The following is a 10,000-nucleotide window of genomic DNA, read 5'->3' as shown; positions in this document are numbered from 1 at the left end:
TGAAATTCTATATCGCTGGCGTCGTCGATGCCAAGCTCAGTCTGCAAAAAATCTATCAACACCTGCCGCGTGTCTTCTGCACCCTCAGGGTCTTCTTCAATACCGTAAAAACAAAGGTTTTCCCTCCTTTGGTAAACTCCCATATAGAGAACCTCTTGTCTGAGAGCGGCGCAGTCTTTCTCCAGTTTCTTTAGCCCTTCGACCTCGCTGTTCAGGAATGCCAACCCCATGTCGAGCTCTTCGATAGACTTCATTGGATTTTTTGCTGTTGCCTCCAGAGTTTCCACCTTCGTAGTTAACGCATTTACTTTAGCGTCCACGTTTTGGACATAGCTTCCAAGGTTGTCGAGTTTTGTTTCCATCGCCTCCAATTTTTTAAGGACAATGCCAAGTTTAGGCAACACGTCTTCCGCCATTTCTAGTACTGAATGCACTTCGTCGATTCCACAATCCTCTTCTGACAGGTCAAATTTCGATCTTTATCTTCAGATGGTCGGTTATCCTCTTCGCTAAAAGTAGAGCTACCCTTTCTGCTTTTTCTTTTAAGTTTTTGAAATAAATCTTCCATTCAGGACGTTCGCGCTAATTGTTTGTGCGCACCTTTTACTGCGCAGGTAACGCGACTCTATTATGTCACGAATTACTTCAAGAATAAAAGCAAGGTGACTCACGCTAACACCAACCCGGTGTGGACAACACATCACGCATGGGCATGAGGCCCAAAGGCCGAAACAGCTGTCCATGGCTGCTAATTGACCGGTGAAATGGTTGTGAGCATGCGTGATGTGTTTGCCACACCGGGTTGGTGTAAGCGTGTGTCACCTTGCTTTTATTGTAATTACTTCAAGGATTAGTTAAGATCTAGGGGCGCTTTCCATTTGACAGAACCGTCCGGCCAGACCAGGCTTTTGGAAGGAATAACTCTAGAACGTCTTCAAATTAACACACTTCGACGATGACATACACTCCTTCACAAGAATGCGAGGGATTATCATACAAGTTTTCCTTCAAATTGCTTCATTTTCTTTGCAAACTGACGGGTCTGGCCGGCCTGTAGAAAAAGAAAGCGTCCTAGGTTACGGCGACAAAAACGCAGGGGAAAAATTTCCAGGTCGGTTAAAGAATAGCACATTTATTTCCAATTCATCATGAAACGTTAAAAAGAAAGGACCGGGAAGCTGGAAAAGGTCGCTAATCGAGTTGTGGTTGAGAGTTTTAAAAACTCGAGGAAGGTTAGTTTTAGTCAGCGACGTTGCGTAATGGGGTTGGTTTTTTAAAATGTTTCATTACGTTACGAACTTCTTAGTTCAAAATGAATGCATGTTTTTGAAGTTCTTTTCCTTTACTTTCATAAAAATAGAGCAGAATTATCTTCTCTTAGTGCGGACCTATGAGGAAACAGCCACAGATTATATTTAAAGAAAAACCACACTCCAAAAGATGAGAAAGCCGGCAATGCAGAGATATGACACAAAACACTAACGAAATAAAAATAAAGCCTGCTTGAAACTTCGTTGCTGTGCTCGAGAATATATTTTTTTACAAAAACCTTTCATCGACACGTCACGCAAAATCGTGACAAATTAAATTTTCCAAGGGCTTCGCAACATCATATCGATTTTACTCGTTTAGATCATTGGTGACCCTTATTTTTTAAGACATGAATCACTTGCTCTTCTTACAATCAACAAAATATGATGAAATGAAAAAAAATCACAATGTAAGAAGTTATCATTTTTTAAATTTTTCTTTCTTTGTGTCCTGAGTTCCGAAAGTGGTTACAGCGGGTAGCGCTTGCAAAAACGCTCGTTAAGGATGAACTGTACTGTTTACGACTAAAAAAAACCCAGTCCTATATTTCTATAGTCAGAAGCCTTCACTCTATGTATGAGTAGATGAGGCTACACCTTGTTACGATGACCCATCTATCGAAATTAGGGAATTTTCTCCTTCCCTTTTTCTCCGAAAAAAAGTCGGTGATCCCCCAATTTTTTTTCATTTTTGGAATAAATAATTGATGATCTAAATTTAGGCGAAAAATGAAACAAATTTTAATGTGAGAAGATGTTCGCGTCCTTAAAAACTTCAAAATAACTCCCATAAATTCACATTAAGTCGGAGCACACAAAAGCGCGTTTACTCTCGCTCCATGCCCGACCCAGTCATGTTATTAATAATTGAAAGATCGAAGCAACATCTAGCTCGATACGGAATTTTTGTTTGCCTTCCAAACAATCGTGTGTTTTCCCAAAGTGGCTTTAAGAGCAAAAGTGCAGAAATACTTCTGCACACTATCCCGGCGCAAAAGATGGTATTTTTGTAAAAACTGCTAATTGTTTTGCGATTTCAGCAAGAAAACGTTATGTGCTATACCAAGTTTAGCTAAACTGCAGAATACCCTGTCACCTATTTGCTAAGAAAGGCGTGTTAAATGCTTCGATCTTTAAATGTTGACGCTACCGTACGTTTTTCAGTGTTTCATACAAGAGCAAATAACATTGTTCACATAATCGTTTGAAAGGCTCGCTATGTCTTGGATTCCATGCCGTTTTTCGTACTACTTTTCTCCTAAAATCCTTCTAAAATCCTTCAAACTTCTATGCATAGCCACCGGGCCGTGAACCCAACGTGACATCCTTGTTGTCTCGCTCCCTGAAGTTTGCTTATAAAATTTGCCATTTTTGCTTTGGTTCAACCTCCCCCAACTCATGGCAACCTCAAAAGTTTAGATGCTCATCTGGATTATTTGCAAGCTACTCTTGATTTATTAGGTGTCCCCTTCCAAGTTATAGGAGTCAGTGAAACAAAAGAAAATGTTTTAAATAAGAGGATTCAAAATGAATAATGCCTTGCATGGCTATAATCTGCATTCACAGCCTTTATACCAGCAAATCATTAAATGCCGTCAAAAGAACTGACCTTTGTGTAACTGATGAGGAATTTGAAACTGTTTGGGTTGAGATTAAAAATATTAAATCAAAAAGTATGTTGTGCCTATAGGAACCCTTCGTCCTCTTCTGAAAGATTCACTGAGCATGTTGAGACTGTACTGAATAACTTAGCAAGAGAAAACAATAATATATTCTTACTAGTTGACTTTAATATTAACCTAATATATAGATTTAGCCAAGCCTTTAAGCGGAGCTCCCGGATTACGAGTACTTTGGCTGCTTTTGGTATGGGTGTCCTTCTTGTTTCCTCAATCGACAAGAACCGTACCATCGTCACGACGATCGTTGGATGGACGCTGTGTATCGCGACACCATGGCTCGTCTCCAGACTATTCGTTATCGTAACATTCACGTCATCCGTATCTGGGGCTGTGATTGGTCTCATCTCAAAAAGGGGGATCACAGATCAAAGCGTTTGTGGACGGACTGGCCCTTGTACCACTTATGAATCCTTGCGACGCGCTATTCGGCAGACGTACCAACGCTATACACCTCTATTACAAGATCCAGATTAATGAACGAATCTTCTATATCGACTACATGAGTCTGTATCCGTGGACCAACAAGTATGCCGTGTATCTTGTCAGTCATCCCGAATTCATCTACAATCCGGACACGACGGACCTCTCTGAATATTTTGGTTTGGCTACCTGCACCGTGCTACTACCCACGAGACCCTTCCAGTGTTACCTGACCGATGCGGCGGTAAGCTCACCTTCCCCTTTTTCCGTAGGTGCAGGGAACAGGATATCGACAAGAATCTCTCGAGTGTACTCACGCGGATGCAGAGTGTGCTCTGACCTGCACCTGGTGTAACCCCGCGTTGGACAAGGCAGTGGAGGTCGGCTACATCATCTTGAAGACCCACGAAGTAGCGCATTTTCCATCTAAGAAACAAGGCCTCTTCGAATTGTATGTCGTTCGTTGGCTAAAACTCAAGGGGGAAGCCAGCGGTTGGCTTTCGGGTCCCACTCGCGACCCTAACCATTCCGAGTGTCAAATCTAATCTCATGCAGCACAAAGTGTTCTACGACCCGCAACCTTTTCAGATGTTCATGGATTCGGACCAACACGATATGCGCTACGTCATCTGTCTAGACGAACACTGGGTGGAAGTCCACTACAAAGCGCAGGCCAAGTGTGAAAACTTGAACGTCAACACCAACACGTTCGTGGCTGTGTTTACTACCTGCTGGGCACGACTCCATCTGTAGGCGGTTCTCGAAAGCCTCGGCAAACGGGTCCTTTACCTCGATCAGAATTCCATCAGTGTGAGACGTCCTGGTGAAGCTGACGAAATGACGGAAACTCATCAGGGTGAGTTCACGAACTAACTCGATGACCAGCAGTTCATTCGGGAATTCTGTTCGGGCGGCCCTAAAAATTACGGGTATCTGTGCAATGATGACAAGACCGAATGCAAAGTCAAAGGTAATTCACTCAATGTCGAGGGTAAAACCCAACTCAATTACCAAGTGTTGCGACAAAACATGGTCGACGAACTGTGTCGTCCCTTGGACACACCTGGAAAGACCGTCATCCATCAAGCCCAGAAAATCGCACGACGCTCCAAAGAACATTCTCTTCACACTCAACCTGCTCAAAAGAACTATCAGTTGGTCTACAACAAACGCGTCCTTCGACCTGGTACCGCCATCGTATACCCTTATGGATACAGACTCACCGAGGAGGACTCGTTCACGGACGACCGTCGTGGTTTCGCTTCGGTGTTACACGATGACAAACTTGCTCAACTTTTACTGGATCTTGATGAGGAGGATTGAGACTTTGGCTTCATCCGGAAGACAAAGTTGCAGGGTGCGCGTACGGGGTGCCAACTTTTGTGTTTGGATTGAGTAGGGACACTACGGAACTGAGGTGACTTTAAGGAGACTCTACTCGGATGACCAGTGGGGTGATAGTGTTTTGGATTCTCTCATTGGCCGGCTACATCCAAATCAGCCTTTATCATAATAAACTAGGGTGCTTGTGCGGGGCACTGTCTTCTTCTTGTACGTAGTGTGACATTTTTTGCTTTTTTCTTCTTCTTGTACAAATAGTACTGTTGTTGTTTTTTCTTGTACATCAAAAACTGTTGGATTTCATTTTTCCCTCCGGCGTTTTTTCTGACCGTGAGGGGCCTGGGACTCTGCGACGTAATCCCTCTCTCTCGACCCATGTGATGTCATTGTTTGAATTTGAATGTCCTGACCGCTTTTTTTCCCAGCATGGTTACCCCCCAAACTTGTTTCCCGAGGATTCGAAGCAAGGAAAGTGTCACGTGCCTGTGACGTCATCGTTTGTAATTTGTATTTCACACCTAACGTACGTTTGAATTTTCCGCCCAAATTTGAATTTTCGACCAAAATTTGAATCCACCAATCAGAACACTCCAATTCCAACCGTCAAAAGGTACGTGAATGCCCATATAGCACTACTTGCAACTGTCGGCGGATTCTCGACATTTCAGAGTACAGTCTGAGCATCTTAACAATGTTGGATGCTTAAAATATGGTAGATGTGGTTGGAACTAATAAGTAATAATAATTGGCATTTTTTGCTAAGTCCTCTTGTAAAGGATTTAAAATAAGTGGTAGAAATGGCATGCATGCAAACATTAGGGAAATCATTTCTGAATTTTAAGACTATTCACTGAACTTTCAATGAATATTCCTTTCGAAATTCTTCCTTTCAATGACGGAACATTTTTTGTGATTTGTTTCTGAAAATGAGAATATAACAGCAATAATTAATATTCTTATGGTTATAATAATTATTATGAACGTTTATCACAGTGCAACAATGTTTAATCCTAGACATATAAGGAGTTCAGTCTGTTACAGTTGAGGTGTTATTGTCACCGTCCTTCGCGTATGTAACTCCGTTTAGTTTTAAAAGGCGAAAGAAATAGGGCTCCGACTTGAGGTGGTGTAAGAGCTCGTGGTCTTTCTTTTTTGCGATTTTAAGAGATAAGTTGCGTCAGGGTTTAGTAATGCTTTGTCGCGGAATGTTTTAGGAAACCAGTGCGTTCCTAGGATTTGCTAAGTTTGGTTGTTTTAAGTTTGAGGAGGAATTGAAGCTCTGACTAAAAAGGTCCTTGAGTGATTTGTCCATCCTGTCGACGACAATAGGAGCATTAGGAAAGATGCTCAGTCGTTTCGCCATCGAGTCGTTTCGCAAACGGTCATGTCGCAAACGTATTGGGTCGATTCGCAAACGTCCGATAGACAGTTCACAAACCTCATACATCACACGTACTCTACTGTTTTAAAAGCTTAGTGTAAAAGCTTGCGTGTAAGACGATTACATAGTCAACAGAAGATTCAGAACGAAATAAAAGTTTGAATGGTAGTAGCCAAAACGGGGGCCGGGGTGTCCTTTCTTTCTTTTGTTTAAACAGTTTTTTGTCGTTATTCTCCTGTACTGTTATTTTCGAATGTTCGGCATCCTGCCTTCATTTATGGTGGAAATAAGTCAAAAATAAATAAATATATATATAAGAATATACGGAAGCAACGAAAGGGACATTAAGAAATTAAAGAGGATTTCCAACTAAAATTGGAGTTTTGGCTAACTCCTAGAGACACTGAAGACTCGCTAACCTCCACATTTTAATGTTTATTTCGTAAAAACCTTCTCCGCAATACAATTAAAACGAAACAAAACGTAGCCACAGTTCCACGATGGTCGTCACGCAATGTTCTCATTTGCTTGTTTTCGCAAACTTGTGGCAATGTTGTAGTGTTTTTTTAACCGAAAAGTGAATGCGATCCCTTGACGTCCGAATAGAATTGGCTGACAATTTCCTGCGCGACTTTGACTTTATTTACTACAAACCGTTTGTACTAAAGTCAAACAGCAACAATGACAAACACGAACAAACAAGCAAATGAGAACGTTGCTTCACTGCGTGATGATCATCGTGGAGTCTCTGGCAGTTGGCGTATATCATGCCATAAACTCCAATTTCAGCAATTTCGGAAATTCACTTAATTTCGAACAAACAAACTCCGATTTTCGGAAAGAAAAAGCTAGATGCTCGCAAAAACCAACCTCGATTTTAAAATTAACACAAAAAAACAAAGTCCGATTTAGAAAAAAAAAAAAAAAAAGATGTTCCTGAAGACCTTTCGTACCTTCCGTAGGTTTCTTAATTTTTTTTACTAATTTACACCATAAATGAAGGACAGATGCCGGTCATTCGAAAATAACAGTACAGGAGAATAAACGCACTGATTAGCTGCCAATTATTGACTTGAAATTTAATGTTGAACATTGAAAATACTGTTATCCAATTTTATTTTTTCGTTTTATTGTTCAGTTAGGATTCATCAGTATTCACGTTCACATTTCATATTCACATTTCACTCGGAAATAGTTGACAATCAATCAAACGCTTTTCATTGTGTTTCTTAAGGTGTCGTTTTCAAGGTTTTTTTGCCATAGCGTTTGCTCACGCTTTGAAAGCATACATATATAGTATTTAAGTGCTTTTGTTTGTATACTTTGGCGCTATTTGCAACCCAGAGGTAAATGTCAGCGCTAAGAATTACAAGGGTCTTTCGGAAGTCACGCTTTAACACACACGTTTTCACGTGTTTATCGATTTGTTGTCGTTTCAACCATGTTTACAGCACACGGGGATTTGTGGGGCTTGTTGCCGGTCTAACAACGAAGCATCAAAATATCAGAGCACTTTGTATTGGCAAGGGAATTTATCCGATTTGTGCACATACAAATGAGACCCACGGTCTCAGTGGCTTTTTTAAAGACAGATCTACTACTGCTCTGACGAGTTATGATGATATCGCAATCTGATCGCGATCAAGTTGTGATGGTGTGTATTGAACATGTATGGAGGGAGCAAAAAAGGCAAGACAAAGAAGCAGCGAAAAATCGTTAGCGTTGCGATTTTCTGCAAACTTCGTAAAAATCGCAAGCCGCCTGTGATGGTTAAAGATGCAAACACAAAAAGGCAGCAAAAATTTGTAAAATGCGATTTTTTGCAAATTTCGCAAATTGCCATAAAAACTATCCAGTTAGGCTCACATATTATAAAACATGATGAATTCATAAAGGCCACCTTTTCCAGCGAACAATTTTTTGAAACAAACAACATATTTGCTATTAGAGGCAAAAACCCCTTCCTATTTTCATTACTTGCGTGAAGAGAAAAACTCAATCGTGTCAAATATGCGCAATATTACAACAAACTAAAATCTTAGGATCAAACCGTTTCCATGAAGAACCTTTTCCTTGAATAATGAAGCACAAAATAGACGACAAGCTTTCTTTCAAATAATTCTTGGCTGTCACATTTCCAATTTTTTTTTTTACCTGAAGACTGTGCAGAGTTGATCACAGATCCACTTAAGGTGTTCGATTCGTTCTCTGTCTTTGTTGAACCCATAAGTTACTTGAGAATTTTCCATTTGGTTTCAGTGTTCTACATAACATCACACTTGGTAAAATCATTCTTAGAAAAGCATCTCACTTTGATTTCGGCTCAACGGGCGACAGATTGTTGTCGAAGTCCATTACTCGTCGCTTTTAAGATTCCACCGCCTGTCTTGTTCAGTAACTAAATGACTTGCCATTATTGAGCTTCCTAAGGGTATATTTTGTTCAAAGATCCACTAAAACGCCATTCGCGTCACATGACTTTCGATGCCATTGCCGGTTAAGTTTATCATTCTACTGTGTCCACCAGAGAAATCTACGCATTTCCACTACCCTCTCTATCCTAAGAAAATACGAGCAGAAGGCTCTATGCACAAAGATACCACTTACCAGGGGAGTGACAGGCAAGACTTTTACCGACACGGAAAAAAAAAAAACAAAAAAAAAAAACAAGAAAACAAACAAATCCCACCCACTTTCCGACTGGGATTGCCATACTGGCAACCCAGTAAAAATACAAAGCTGAAAATCGATTACAGTGTATGTATGGGGGTCATCAATGACAGGATCAACAATGGACAACAGAACTTAAAAATGCAAATGCTAACACCTGCAACAAGAGTAAACTAAGCAAAAGCCAGTAATGTTCTTTTATTTTACCTTAGCACTTACCTTGCCAGGTTACTGCAAAAGGTGTTCAAACATTGGCAACCGAATCTTGCATCTTTTATTAGCTGTGATAAATACTATAGCGATGTTTCTCGTGATGTCATCTACTGTTATTAATATGCCAACCAGAACCTAATTGGCTGTTGAAACAATAGTTTTTTTTGTTCCGTGGTTGGCAAATTTGAATATCAAAAGAAATGTGACGTCAATGTTTGTAAACAAGAAATATCACTATAATTGCCTTCTTTTCGTTTTTCAATCATTGTAGCCCCATCGGCAACCATGAATATATTGTTTTTTGAGTGATCTTTGTGCATTAGATTGGGTGCCGAGTAAATCAGCTAAACATGCGAAGACCGCGACATTTGGATGAAAACTACATCCGAACCGTTGTTCGTATGTGTCATACGCATATACAAAATCAATACTGAAAGTTAAATGAAAGGTAAACCTGCGTTTTGAAAGGAACAGTTTAATTTACCTGTCAGATGAAGAAAAACTGACGGTAATACACAGCCAATTAACTGCCATTAAACTGCTCTTTTAATTTAAAATCTCCTCCGAAGTTTTGCCTGCGTTTTGACTTTTTTCCCGACCTTTTTCCCAGCCTTTTCCCCCGATTTTTTTCTCGACTTTTTTCGGAAGGCCACTGACCCCTACCTACCTGGGTGTTTTGAAAGCGAAGACCCCTAAGACACTAAGATTCGAAACCAAATAAAGAAACCCAAAACCCTCAATTTGGCTAACCCTAGGCCTACCTAGGCCAAGGGTAGACAAATTGAGGGTTTTGGGTTACTTTCTTCGTTTTCCAGTCTTAGGGCAAAGGGGTCTTAGGGGTCTTTATAGGGGTAACCGAATACCAAGATTAACCATTGCTCGAGATTCAAAGTACGTTTGTTCTCGTTGATTGTCCAAATGTGCAATTGTTCACCCGATGATTGTATTGAATGTTAATACATATGCAAACAGCGTTGTTTGTT

The 10,000-nt window shown here is 40.5% G+C and overlaps 1 protein-coding gene across 1 annotated transcript in view; it reads left to right on the top strand.

Moving 5' to 3' along the window:
- LOC137999222 (G-protein coupled receptor 83-like) overlaps window positions 1–10,000 on the top strand; it is a 39,145-nt gene that overhangs the window by 12,501 nt on the left and 16,644 nt on the right. The gene's annotated exons all lie outside the window — the stretch shown is intronic.

This window comes from Montipora foliosa, chromosome 4, assembly GCF_036669935.1.
Source record: "Montipora foliosa isolate CH-2021 chromosome 4, ASM3666993v2, whole genome shotgun sequence".
NCBI lineage: Eukaryota > Metazoa > Cnidaria > Anthozoa > Scleractinia > Acroporidae > Montipora > Montipora foliosa.
The sequence above is the reverse complement of the archived record's forward strand: the minus strand, read 5'-3'. Positions and strand labels throughout refer to the sequence as shown.